Source organism: Dendrobates tinctorius, unplaced genomic scaffold, assembly GCF_039654945.1.
Source record: "Dendrobates tinctorius isolate UK_male_01 unplaced genomic scaffold, ASM3965494v1 ptg000051l, whole genome shotgun sequence".
Taxonomy (NCBI): domain Eukaryota; kingdom Metazoa; phylum Chordata; class Amphibia; order Anura; family Dendrobatidae; genus Dendrobates; species Dendrobates tinctorius.
The window spans coordinates 1,025,498-1,040,414 of NW_027361719.1; positions in this window are offsets into that span (position 1 = coordinate 1,025,498).

Consider the following 14,917-nt stretch of genomic DNA (forward strand, 5'->3'; position numbering starts at 1 on the left):
CCCACATATCTTCCCATTTCTTAGTTGTTCTTCTCTTTTGATACACATATTTTTCCATATCTATATTATTATTAACTGCATCGGTAACTTCCGTGATTGTGGGTACAGAAGATCTCTTCCAGTGAGTCACCACCCTTTTACGAGCTTGATATAATATTCGTGAGACTGCCAGCTGGTGCTCCTCCGAAAGCGGCAAAGTCTCCACCCGCCCCAGAAGAGCCATTTTGGGGTCTAGTACCATTTGACATTGATAGACAGTATTAAGTAAATCATTCACACCTCCCCAAAACCTACGTAACCGAGGACAGTTCCAGGTCATGTGTATCAGATCCGCATTGGGCGTTCCACATTTCCAACAATCTGCCTCTCTAGCATAGCCCATTTTCAACAGCCATACAGGGGTTCGATAAACTCGATGAAGCACATAAAGATGCGACACTCTCTGCACCTCGCTAACCGAGACTTTCGTGACTTCTTACAATGCATCCTCCCATTCATCATCTGTTAAATCACCTACATCAACTTGCCACTTATTCTTCAGCGTCTCCAAACTTACCACTCTCTTTTCCAACATGGTTGCATATATCATGGATATAATACCTCTTGATCCTCCTCCCATCACTACTGTATCCAACAGCGGAGTTTTAGCTGGATTACCTAGTGGAGCGAGTCGCTGTTGTTCTTCACAAGCATGTCTCAGCTTTAGATATTGAAAAAATCTTTTATTAGGGATGGAAAATGTCTGTTTGAGATCCTCAAAAGATCGAAACTCCCCTTCCGAATAAAGCTGTGATACTAGTTTAAGCCCTCTCCTCTCCCATAGCTCAAAACCCTCTAATTTATTTAGCTCTGTACATGTCAAGTTTCTCCAGATCAGGGAATGCGCCGTGACTCCCTGTATACCCAATATTTCTTTGGCCTTGTTCCACACCTTATCCATGCACTTCATTATCGGACTATTGATAGCTTGATCCTGACGGAACCACCCTGAGTCTAGCGCCTGCACCAGTAAGTCCTTTCCCACTACGCATGTAAGCATACATCCCGAGGAACTTCGCAAGAAGGAATCCTCCTCCCCCCATCCTCTGAAATGCTGCAACTGCGCTGCAAGATAATACAGAAACGGGTCAGGAACCGCTAATCCCCCCAGTTCTTTAGATGTACGCAAAACCTCCAACCGAATTCTAGGAACACTCCTCTTCCTGATAAGCTCTCTAAATATTCTGTTTATCTGATAAAAGATTCGACTAGGAATCCAAATGGGCGCATTGTGGAGGGCATACAAAGCTTGTGGCATGAGAACCATTTTTACCAGGTTTGCCCTTCCCACCATACTCAGTGGTAACTTGCACCAGTCCTTTATTTTTTGATGAAATTTAGCAAGTAGCGGGGTAATATTTAAACGCTCAAAATCTTGAATATTATACCCAATATGAATTCCCAAGTATTTAAACTCTTTGACTACATTTAATCGTCCGGCCAATTCCAAGGAATTCTTGGGAGCATCTCCCACCAGCATAATTGAAGATTTCTCCCAGTTAATACATAAACCAGAGATCACTGCGAAGGATCTAAAGACTTCCATTGCCACCTTCAGAGAACACGGCCACTCTCCCAAAAACAAGAGCATGTCATCATCATACAACGCTATTTTTTCTTGCAAAGACTCATACCCAAACCCCTTAATTTCAGGTGTCGCCCGAATTACTACTGCCAAGGGCTCAATTGCCAGAGCAAACAGTAGGGGAGACAGGGGGCACCCCTGTCTGGTCCCTCTGTGTAAGTTAATTGTATTTGAGATCTCCCCATTAATTCTAATTTTGGCCTCTGGACTCGAATACAGAAGCTGTATCCAGGCAATAACATTTTTACGGAAACCCATCTTGGCTAATATAGCCCACAGATATGGCCATTCGACGCTGTCAAATGCTTTAGCAGCAGCCAAAGATGCAACAGCCCCTAGGTTCCTTTCCCTTTGATGGGATCTGTAAATTTAGATACAACAGCCGGATATTAATTGCAGTTGATTTCTCTGGCATAAAACCAGTTTGATCTGGATGAATAATACTAGATATTACTCTAGACAGCCACATCGCCAGAATCTTTGCAAAAATCTTGACATCAACGATTAAAAGGGAGATAGGCCTGTATTACTCTGGAAGACAAGGATCCTTATCAGCCTTGAGGATCACCACTATGATTGCTTCATTCAAGGACAGGGGCAAGTGCCCATCTTCCCTAGCCGCCTCAAACACCTTCAACAGCTGTGGAAGCATTATATTTGAGTACTGTTTATATACCTCCACAGGCAGCCCATCAGACCCCGGTGTCTTATTCCCTGCCATAGAATCTAGGGCCTCCTCTAATTCCTCCAGACTAATTAGTGCCTCCAGCCCAACAGTTTCTGATTCCGACAGAGTAGGCAGACCAGCAGTCCCCAAAAAGCTACTTAGCAACTCGTCAGAGAACCCGCCCTGCGAATTATATAATGTCTCAAAAAACTCGCTAAAAGTTGCTAGAATTGCCCCAGAAGATCTTTCTAGTTCCCCATTTTTGTTTTTTATCTCTGCTACCATTGCAGGGCCAGATTGAGTCTTGATCAGGGTAGCTAGTAGATGTCCAGTTCCCTCCCCCTCCCCTAAATAGACCTGCCGCCGGAAGTATCGTTTATCTGCAGCTTTTAAAAGCTTATGTTGGGCTGATAGTTTTTCCGCATCTTTTGATGCGTTAAAATGTATATCCGACGGAGTATTCAAATATTGCAATTCTGCAGAGATAGCTTCCTTCTGTAAAAGTTCATCATATTCTCTAGACTTAGTTCTAACTCTATTCACCTCCGAGATCAACAGTCCTGTCAAATAAGCTTTAGACGCATCCCATATTATTTCCCTGGGGGCTGTACCCTCATTAATAGCAAAAAATTCTTTTAGCAAGTCAGGGATACTAGCATCTGCTTGAATAATAGGTAACCAGAATGTGTTAAGCGACCATGGTGCCTGTTTCCCTCTCCCGCCATTTTCCCAATTAAATGTCGCCATAACAGGGAAGTGATCTGACAAGGCCCCAGGTTGATACTTGTTTGCATAATTATTACTAGGCAAGTTGTATTTGAGAGGATTCTTTTTATTATTGAACAACAACTATGTTCTCAATCAACCGAAAAGACTCATAAATATCAAAGCTTAATATTTTTGGAAGTTGGAGTGGTGTTTTTTTTAGATTTGGCTATCTTAGGAGGATATCTGTTTGTGCAGGTAACTATTACTGTGCAGAATTATTAGGCAACTTAATAAAAACCAAATATATACCCATCTCATTTGTTTATTTTCACCAGGTAAACCAATATAACAAAACAAAATGTAGAAATAAACATTTCTGACATTCAAAACCAAAAAAAAAAAAAGGGACCAACATAGCCACCTTTCTTTACGATGACACTCAAAAGCCTTCCATCCATACATTCTGTCAGTTGCTTGATCTGTTTACGATCAACATTGCGTGCAGCAGCCACCACAGCCTCCCTGACACTGTTCCCAGAGGTGTAATGTTTTGACTCCCTGTAGATGTCACATTTTATGAGGGACCACAGGTTCTATATGGGGTTCAGATCAGGTGAACAAGGGGGCCATGTCATTATTTTTTCTTCTTTTAGACCTTTACTGGGCAGCCACACTGTGGAGTATTTGGATGCATGTGATGGAGCATTGTCCTGCATGAAAATCATGTTTTTCTTGAATGATACCGACTTCTTCCTGTACCACTGGTTGAAGAAGGTGTCTTCCAGAAACTGGCTGTAAGTCTGGGAGTTCCCATCAAGAGTCACTCTCATTTCATCAGTCCATAAAACCTTACAAAAAACTGTCTTAACATATTTCTTGGCCCAGTGCTTTTATCTTATGTTTCTTGTTCAAAGGTCGTTTTCCAGCCCTCCTTACCTTGGCCATGACCCTGAGTATGGCACATCTTGTGCTTTTTCATACTCCAGTAGCATTGCAGCTCTGCAATATGGCAAAACTGGTGGCAAATGGCATCTTGACAGCTTCTCGCTTGATTTTCCTCGATTCATGGACAGTTATTTTGAGCCTTTTTTTATCAACACGCTTCTTGCGACCCTGTTGGCTATTTGCCATGAAACGTTTGATTGTTCAGTGATCACGCTTCAAAAGTTTGGCAATTTCAAGACTGCTGCATCCCTCTGCAAGACATCTCACAATTTTTGACTTTGCAGAGTCCGTCAAATCTCTCTTCTGACCCATTTTGCCAAAGGGAAGGAAGTTACCTAATAATTAAGCACACCTTATATAGGGTGTTGATGTCATTAAACCACACCCCTCCTCATTACAGAGATGCAAATCACCTGATTTACATAATTGGCAGTTGGCTTTTAAGCCTATACAGCTTGGAGTAGGACAACATGTATGAAAAGGATGATGTAATCAAAATACTCATTTGCCTTATAATTCTGCACACAGTGTATAGACCCATCATACACTGGAGCATCATCCATGGAGCCCATCATATACTGGAGCATCATATGGGGCCCATTATATATGGAGCATAATATAGGCCCATCATCCATGGGGCCCATCATATACTGGAGCATCATATGGGGTTCATTATTTATCGGGCATCGTATAGGGTATGGAGCATTATATGGAGCACATATGGGGTCTATTCTGTATGGAGCATTATATGGAGCCCATTCTGTATGGAGCAATATATGGGGCCCATCATATACTGTATGGAGCTTTATATGCAACTCATTATACTGTATAGAGCAATATGTGGGGCTCATTCTACTCTATGGTTACCGTCCTATACTGTATGGCACATTATATGGGGACCATCATATACTGTAGCATTATGTGGAGCTCATCATATACTGTATGGAACATTCTATGGGACCAATTATTCTGTATGGAGCAATATATGGTGCTCATTATTCCATATACTGTCCGGTTTTTGAGCTTTTGTAGAATTTAAAATAGATATCAGTCATGCAATGTAAGAAGTGAAGTATTTGTCATTGCACTATACCAATATTTCTCTGCCGTATCGGAGCATCATGAATTGTGGTATGTGTTAAAGGGGCCCACTAACACTCTTTCGCCCGAGGGACACGAAAACCTGGAACCAGCCCTACCCCCCCCACAACTTTAGCCAAATAACCTCCAGGTTTCAATGCAAAACTATTATTATAAAGTAAATTAAGGTTGACAAGCTTAAGTAATAAGAATTGATGTCGTTGGCATTGAAATGGGCACTGTAGGTGTGTTTACTGTCCTCCACTCCCTGACGACTTTGCTTCCCCATTGGCTTGCATTGGGTTTCATGTTTCAGTCGGACCTCCGACTTTTCCCGATAGTCGGCCGATTTCGTTCTACTCGACTTTTGAGAAAGTCGAGTTTCATGAAACCCGACTCGACCCTAAAAAAGGCAAAGTCGCTCATCTCTAGTAACAATGATTTGAACTTTTGACTATCAAGCTCCATATCTCACCATCCACTACTGCTTCGAACATAATACTGCTATCATTTTATAGACAATTATCTTGGCTATCTCATACATAAATTTGACTCCCAACTATTTAGCATGTACAGAGTCTTGTTGTGTCACTGCATTGTATTGTTTTGCTCTTAAAAATCAAAATTGTTATTTTTATTATTATTTTAGCATTTTGTTAATCCACCTTTGGCTTTCAACACTGCCAATATCCTCATGGACATGCTCATGATCAGATTCAAGCATGTCTTAAGTTGAGCGAATACAATTGGTAGCGAATATTGATTTTGAAGTATTCGTTGAACACAGCCGAACGTCATTAGAGTCAATGGAAGTAGAAATTGACGAATATGTTCTGAACTGATCATCCTACATTCGACACAATAGGGTACCATTATGGCACGAATATGGCAAATTCAGATTTGTCGACCGAATCCGATCAAATTCGCTCAACTCTAGTCTTGACCCAAGTCTGATCACAGATCTCTTTTACACATTCCCAAAGTTTGTGGTTACTGCTCGACTCACTTAGGTATGAATATAGCTTTTTCTTCAACTCTACCCACAAATGTTCGATTGGGCTTACATCAGGGGACTGTGGGAGCCAATCCAACACCTCTACTTCATTGTCATTGACCCATTCTTCACCAATCTCAACGTATACTTTGGTTGGGTCTTTGTCATGCTAGAGCACTATGCTGTTCCTTTCATACTCATAGTATTCAAGTGCACAAAGTAACTCGTCTTGTGGCATATTTACATATAGTTCAGCATGAGACCACCACCGATCCTGGTCTAGTATCCAACTCCTTTGGCTGTGAAATTGGAGCCCCCGACCAGGGCCGGCGGGGTACTCGGTACCGGGCCAATTGATCTCAATGGGAGTTGTCACAGAAGCTGTGACCCAGTCCGTGGCCCTGGGGCTCCATGGCAAAAAGGGGATGAATGAACAATGAAATAAAGTTTATGAATAGTTCGTGACGCCACCTGTGGTGTTCGGCAAGTGAGGTGTTAGGCCGATGCTGCATGCAGATCCTCTGGGACTGGTGGTGGGTTGCAGCCAAGATGGTGAAGCTCCCCACAGGTGGAGCTGTAGTCCCAGGGCAGTGTAGATGTAGCAATGGAGGAGAGGCACAGGCGGTGTAGAGGCCGGTGCCCAGATGTAGTAGTGCGGGGTGTAGTGATGCGGGAATAAGTGGAGGACACCAGGGCATGTAGTTCCAAAGCTTTACTCACAGTCTGCAGTTCACACAGATGCCTGCCTCCATGCTGTGTCCTTCGAGTCCTGGGCTCAGTCAACCTCCAGGCAAGATAGGATGCTCCCTTCCAACACTCCGCCAACATGTACCTTTCTGAACGTCTCCTCTATAGCGCCTTTAAGTGAAGTACTGCTAGTACTGAGTTACACTGGAGTGCCTCCTGACAGATGCTCCCAAGAACTCTACTTGTACGGCAGACAGCTGTAGCCTGCTTTGGGGACTCCTTACTCCTGAGTCCCGGCTCACTATCCAAGATACTGTTGTGCCCCCAAGTCTTAGATGGGAGTAGTGCATTTACAGCCCACTACTCCACCGGTGTCTGCTGCAGGACCTTCAGTATCCATACAACCTCGGGGACCGGGCCCCGTCCTTGCGCTTAGAACTTCTAGGCAGGGTTCTCCTCTAACCCACGTCCTTTCTGTTCCCTTTTACTCCTTCATTCCGTACTAATCCCTCTCTCTCATAGAAGGTCAGGTTTCAGTCCAATGTCTTTCTCCTTCTTTCCTTTCCTGTGCCAGCTGGCTCAGATCACTGAGGCAGCTGCAGCACTCCTTCCTCCATCCCTCTTCCAGGGATCCTCACTGCTCTCCGAGTGACTCTCTCTCCCCCTCACTGACTGACTAACTACCTAACCCTTCCCACTCTTTATGTATTCTAAACTCCACCCGCCTCCCAGCACGTTTCGTGTTCCAAGCAGGGAACCACCAAAGGTGCTCTGCTACTCTCTAAGCAAGGAGCCGCAATGTGGCTTTGCTGAACTAACATGTTGTGTGGGATGTGAGTGTTGGAGCGTGGTCAGGAGTTCCCACCTTACCTGGATGGTGGGGCACCACACCTCAGGAGGAGGTGCAGTACCTCTGTGGCGACTGAAGCCTCGGGGGCACCACAAAATGAAGATATGTCATCAGGTTTCCTCCACCGAACTTGACAGTTCCTTCAATTTTTCCATCGTCATTCCTTAAAGCCTTATTTCTTCCAGACCTACTGTATTTGCACCCATCAGAGCCAAGTCTATTGACTTTTGTCTCATTGCTCCAAATCACCCATTTCCAATCTTCCACTGTCCACTTTTCATACTTTGTTGTAAACTTGAGCAAACGCTTCTTACGGCGATATTGAAGTTGAGGTTTCTTCACCTTTTTTCTGGCCATCATTACAGACTTGTGTATCATGTATGGCATGGTGTTTGCATGGATTTCTGTGATCTCACTACTACGATACATACGAGCCACCTCCACTGCCGTATTTGTCGCAACAGAACTGTTAGGCATTGTGATGAGCTGACATGTTGAGTCCGATATTTTGCCTGGATGTCCACCTTTCGGTTTCTGAATGGATGGACAAACTCCATTTCATATTCTTCCAACTGTCATAGCACTTACGTGATGCAGTTTGGCAATTTTCTTGGCCGAACGACCACTACCGATGAGCTGGATGATGCTGTTTCTCTTTTCTTGGGAAATCTTCTTCATAGCTGTGCCTTGATTCAAGCCAATTACGATTTGTTTGAGATTCAACCTAATAACACACTGAGCTATTAGGGAATGTGAGAACAGGTTGTATTTTGTGATATACAAGAAGAAAAATATTTTTCCACCACCAGGAGCAAAACAGTAACAATGCAGTGACATGACAAAAATCTGCATAACAAATTTATGTATGAGATAGCCAAGATGATTGTTTATAAAATGATGGTAGTCTCACATTCGAAGCTGTAGTGAATGGTGAGGTATAGAGCCTGAAATTCAAAAGTTCAAAACATTGTTACCTTTTGCTCGTCAGTGTATAGTAAGCTCTGGAGATAGATTCTCAGTGAAATCTATGCTACACCCATAGATCTTTACAGCTCATTTAGATATTAAGAATAATATTTCTCTGGAATAAGACATCGGATCCCAAACATCAAGGTATCATTATATTCAGTTTCCTATGACCTGCATGCCCATATAGAAGGCTTAGGAAGGGTGATCCTACTGACAGATTTAATATGATATTTCAGCAAACAGGTTGCCTCCTTGAATCGTGCTAAATCATAATGGCTGAATGTACTTGGCCAAGGCTTTCAGATTGGGCCCATCAAGGATGGTTCTCACTCTGAGTGCGAGTCATTTTAAACTTAGTTTAGAATATGCAAAAAACATGTATTTCCAGTCATATAACCATATATTTAGTAAGCCTTTGTGTGGCATAACCACTTTCTACAACAGCTCGTAACATATTTTCTGAATTATTGTTCATAATTTGTAACTATTTACAAAACCATAAAACCACAGATTCATGACATGAAACATGTTGACTGTCCAGATGAGGAGCGTCTGTTATAAATTCCTGGTATTAGAAAGGAAGTTAAAAGGTCCATCCCTTAACTCTTTTATTTTTATCAGAGGTTACAACTTATCGCAGGTCTACAAGTCACCACTGGTATAAATTATCTGCACATTCAGTTGTGTTTATAGAAAGTCATTATTTACACTGAATGGTAAAAAAGTTTTGAGGAACCCACTGGTCCTAAATCATCTCTTACAAACATTGGAGGTGACGCAAGGCCATGAGGAATATTTGCAGATATGATTGTACAGGCAGCATATTAATTGATTTAGTAGATGGTAGCTTTAATTAGATCAGTACTTCCATTATCCAGTCCTCGAGTCACCCAGCAGGTAGGGTTTGCAGGCACACAAAACCTGTCTCATAGAATCATAGAATGTTAGAATTGGAAGGGACCTCCAGGTTCATTGTGTCCATCCCCTGCTCAATGCAGGATTCACTAAACCATTTCAGACAGATGTCTATCCAGCCTCTGTTTGAAGATTTCCATTGAAGGAGAACTCACCACCTCTCGTCAGCCTGTTCCATTCATTGATCACCTTCACTGTCAAAAAGTTTTTTTCTAATATCTAATCTGTCTCTTCTCCCTTTCAATTCCATTACATTGCGTCTCGTGTTTCCATGTGCAAATGAGAATAAGGGTGATCCCTCTATACTGTGACAGCCCATCAGATATTTGTAGACAGCTATTAAGTCTCCTCTTGGCCTTCTTTTTTGCAAGCTAAATATTCCCAGATCTTTGAACCATTCCTTAGTAGGACATGCTTTGTAGTCTTCTTAACATCCTTGTAGCTCTTCTCTGAACTTGCTCCAGTTTTTCAATGTCTTTTTTTTATAAATGTGGTGCCCAGACCTGGACACAGTATTCCAGATGAGACCTGACCAAGGAGGAGTAGAGGGGGATAATTACTTCACAAGATCTAGACTCTATGCCTCTCTTAATATATCCTAGAGCTGTTTGCCTTTTTTGCTGCTGTATCACACTGTTGACTCATGTGCAGTCTGTGATCTATTAGTATATCCAAGTCTTTTTCACACATGCTATTCTGACTCTTCAAGGCAGTATGAGTCTCTAAATCTTTAGCCATCAATCCCTTAGATAACTGTATGATTGTTGTACTCACATGCCAGGCGTCCTCAGATAGTGCCAATTCAGCCAGCAGTGACTTAGAATAAGAGTCCAGGAGAAACAGAGTTGATATTCTCTGAAATCTTGTATTAAGTACAATCCAGCAGGTGGAAAGAGTATTCCCGTACAGAGAAGTATACATGTGCATCCAAAGATGGCTACAGCAAACTGATAATGAAGAAGAAGGGAGGAGCAAAGGTAACATCATCAACTACAGAATGGAAGAAGGGACAAACTTCAAAGAGCAGGGCTTCTCCCTAGCAACAACAGAATGCAATGCATAACATAGAAATACATAACAAGTTGTTCCCATTCATGGGACACAAAACTCCCCGTCTGAAATCTTCAGATTTTACAATGTCTATGTATGACATGACTATGCAACAATAATGCAACCATTCAAGTCCATACTTAAGCGACCATGCGTAGTCCTTGAAAAAAGAAATAAAAAAATGAATATGAGTTCAGTAGAAAAACCCATCTTCGGGTTGGGGAAGCCGCAACAAGCCAACTCTTCCACCAACCCAACAATCCATTAGTAACTTTTAATCCATGGGGAAGTGATCAAGTCTGGTTGCATGTAAAATGTTTTATGTCCTAACATGACTGGGGTATGAGGAAGTATGCTCCCCACCGTGACGGAGTCCAGCGACAATGCTGAGTTTATGTGACGTCCTCCTTCCATAAATGTAGCACCAGTTCAGTAACTGGGCGAAAGAAGATTCGAGTTGAACCCCTTTTTGTCACCATGACTTCTACCTTCCGAGTCTTTCCGTCATTGCTGGGCACAACTTTAGTGATAAGACTCATCAGCCAGTGGTTATGATGAGCCTCTTTGTCTTTTAAAGGGAATCTGTCACCCCTTTTTTGAGATATCATATAATGATATCATTCAATTGTGTGTCACATAAGGATTCTCTTAGTACTTTTGCTTCCCCCTGACCCCGCACCTTTCATGCATAAATACCTTTTTTATATCAGTTCAGATGTATGTAAACTGCCGCGGTCCGGTCCGATGGGCGGGGCTTATTCACCTGCTCCCCCCCTCCCTGTCTTGCTCTACTCAAGAAGAAATGCATAGAGCAAAACAGGGAGGAGGGAGCAGGTGAATAAGCCCTGCCAAGCGGACAGGACAGCGGCAGTTTACATACATCTGAACCAATATAAAAAAGGTATTTATGCATGAAAGGTGCGGGGTCAGGGGGAAGCAGAAGTACTAAGAGAATCCTTATGTGACACACAATTGAATGATATTATATGATATCTCAAAAAAGGGTTGACAGATTCCCTTTAAAAGGACAAGAACGCCTTCTTGTAGGCTAGGAGTTGGCTACCGCCATTTGTGACGGTTTTGAAGCAGATGCAGATATTCATCCTTCTTCAGGTGCCAGAATACATTAGACAGATGTTGTACATGCTTCAATTGATGTCTGTAAATGTCCTTTTGGTCAAAATCTCCAGGAGGGACTGGAGCAGCTCCAATCTTCTGCGTAAGGAGTGTAGCTGGATTAAGAATCATTGGAGCATCAGGGTCGGATGATACCGGAACCAAAGGTCTGGCATTTATTATAGCTGAGACCACTGTGAGGAAAGTGACCAGCACTTCATGGGTGAGAGGAAGCTTGTGGTCCAGCAACATGGAATCGAGAATTTTTTGTGCAATTCCAATCATGCATTCACAGAATCTACCCATGTGTGATGAGTGTGGAGTATTAGGGGTTAGTATGGCCTTAACCAGAATGAAACCACAGTGCACTTCATTGTGTGCTCCCGAGGTCTTCAGATAAGCTTCTGCGGTTATGGCTTCTGTAGACGCGTCAGAAAAAATGTGGACTTCTCTTCTGACGGCAACTGAAGATTTTGCAGAATAACAACGTGGGACTTGGAGTTGTTCTAGGACCTTCAGTGACTTCTTCCAGGACTTCCATATTTGTTGCTTCTGGGATGGCAGTGGAGCATTCCAATCGGTATTTTTGGCAGTGAGCTGTCTTAGCAGAATCTCGCCTTTTAATAGTGATGGGTGTGATGAACCCAAAAGGATCGTAGATACTGTTAATGACAGATAGGACTCCTCGTTTGGTGAATGGTGTGTCGCAGGGTGACAAATGAAAAGTAAATGCGTCCTGTTTAATATCCCATAGCAGACCAAGGCTGCGTTGCATGAGAGCGACATCGGAACCTAAATCAAGGTCTCTTAAGCTCGTGGCATAGTCTTCGGATGGAAACGTTTCCATTACCTCTTGACTGTTAAAGATAATCTCGTGGAGCCTGAGATTTGTTGACAAGAGCATTACCTGAGTCCTGGAGAGCAGATCAATAGCCTCTTCACTCGAGGATAAAGACTTGGGCCTATCATCCAGTAGAAGTTCTTCTCTACAAACTGACGAGCATCGCTTCCATATTCTCTCTCACCTTCCTGGGCTGCCCATCTCAGTCCATAGATTGTTACAGCAGATGAAAGGCTGTTGCCAAAGACGTGTACCTTCATCCGGTAGTCTATGACCTCGTCGTGAATGTCGTTGCCCTTGTGCCATAGGAACCTGAGATAGTTACTACTGTCTTCGTTCACAGTGAGGCAATTAAGCATCTGCTGGATGTTGGCCATTATCGCCATGGGTTCCTGCCTGAAGTAAATCAACACTCCTATGAGGCTGTTGTTCATTTTAGGTCCAGTAAGAAGAAAGTTGTTGAGGGAGATGCCTTCATGCTGAGCACTGGAGTCAAATACCACCCTGATCTGGGTAGGTTTTTCGAGGGTGGTAGACCCCGAAGGACGGAAGGTACCAGCAATCATCTCCTTCCTTCAGTGGTGGTGCGGGTTCTGCATGATCTCTGTCAAAGATGTTTTGCATGAAATTGATGAAATGTCTTTCCATCTCTGGCCTTCTTATTAAAGTGTGCTTTAGAGAAGAGAACCTTGCAGTTGCTTGCTGCAGATTGTTTGCAACCTTGGTCTTGGAGAACAAAAGGATAATGGAGCCACCCAACTGTTGGAGTCATCTTGAGTGAATTCTTTGTCAATAATCCTTATAAACTCCTTATTTTCTATTGTGGGTGCCAACTTGTCTTCAATTGTGGAATTGAAAACTGTTCACCTGAGGTCGTCATCCCAGAGACAGTTCGTGTTCGCATTGTCAAGTGGTAGCCATCGCCACTTTGTGTCGCTCAGTTTCTCTTTCACCCAGTAATGATGTGTGCATGGCTAGAAATGAGTGTTATCCTATGTTATCCTGTGAAGACACAGCAGCGACGTACGGCGACAGATCCGTCACTGTCAGACTTTTCGACAGAGACAAAAAACGTTCCTATGGACGTTTTCTCCGGCTGACGGACACCTATTTTACGACGGATCCGTCAAAACGGAAGGCCATCCTTCACAATCCGTCGCTAATACAAGTCTAGGGGGAAAAAGATGGATCCGCCAGGCAAATCCATCGGATCCGTTTTTTTCTGCTAACGACAGATTTTGACTGACGCCAGAAAACTGAAGTGTGAAACAGGCCTTTCTCTTCTCTCACCATATAGAACACTTGCATGCTCAGTTGAGTGTTCCTACTTATGGTGGGGTAGGAAGAGATAGCTGTTGGCCTAGCCATTACTTTGCCAGCAACTGTAAACAAGTCAGATTTGATGCAGAAATATCTGCAACAGTCCCAGGCATCTGAAAGGGGAATGCAGTAATCTTTATTCATGCTGTAGAAGACCCATTCACAGGAATGTAATGACTATTCAGTTACAGAACTTTCTGCAACAAATCTTCTTTGTGTGAACATACCCTTGTAATTCTGCTGAGGATATAATTGATATCAGTGTCTAATGGCCCCGACACACATAGCGACTCACAAGCGATCCCGACAACGATATGAACTTGTCAGGATCGCTGGTGTGTCGCTACATGATCGCTGGTGAGCTGCCAAACAGGCAGATCTCAGCAGCGACCAGGACAGCGACACGTGGGTAACAAGCAACGCACGTCGCTTAGTTGCTCGCAGTGTACATTAAGATACCAGCGTGCTGGTGCAGGGAGTTGGTAACCAAGGTAAACACTGGGTTTCTAAGCGCCGCGCGGTGCTTAGAAACCCGATGTTTACCTTGGTTACCAGCTCCAGCTCGCTGATCGCTGGTCTCCCACCTGCCACATGCAGCGATGCGTGTTGGCCAGCAGGAGACCAACGATCAAAAAAATGTCCAGGCCATTCGAGCACGATCAGCGATACCCGGCAGGGGGGCCGGTCGCTGATGTCACACACAGCAATATCTCTGGTGAGATCGCTGTTGCATCACAAAACTTGTGACTCAGCAGCGATCTCGCTGTGTGTGACGGGGGCTTAAGGGTGGGTTCATGTGGCAGTATAAAAAATGGTTCCGGGTTTCATCCAGAGAGGTGGGACTATTTTTTTTCTTATTTGTCATCTGTGTGCAGTCCGTGTTCAAATTGTTTTTTTTTTACAGCAGCATCTTTTAATCAATTACAAGAATATTTACAGTTTCCTATGTTATATAATTGCAATATGTCTATAAAAATCAGATGCTGTACTGTGGCACCATATGACATCCTTTTTGTTTCTCACACTCATAGACTTGAATAGGTCAGTCACTTCCTATTTGCAGAGTAAAATCTTGCATACTGCAATTTTTTTTCCATACACCGACTTGGTCAGTGTAATCTGTTTTTTAACAGATAACTAGTGATGAGCGA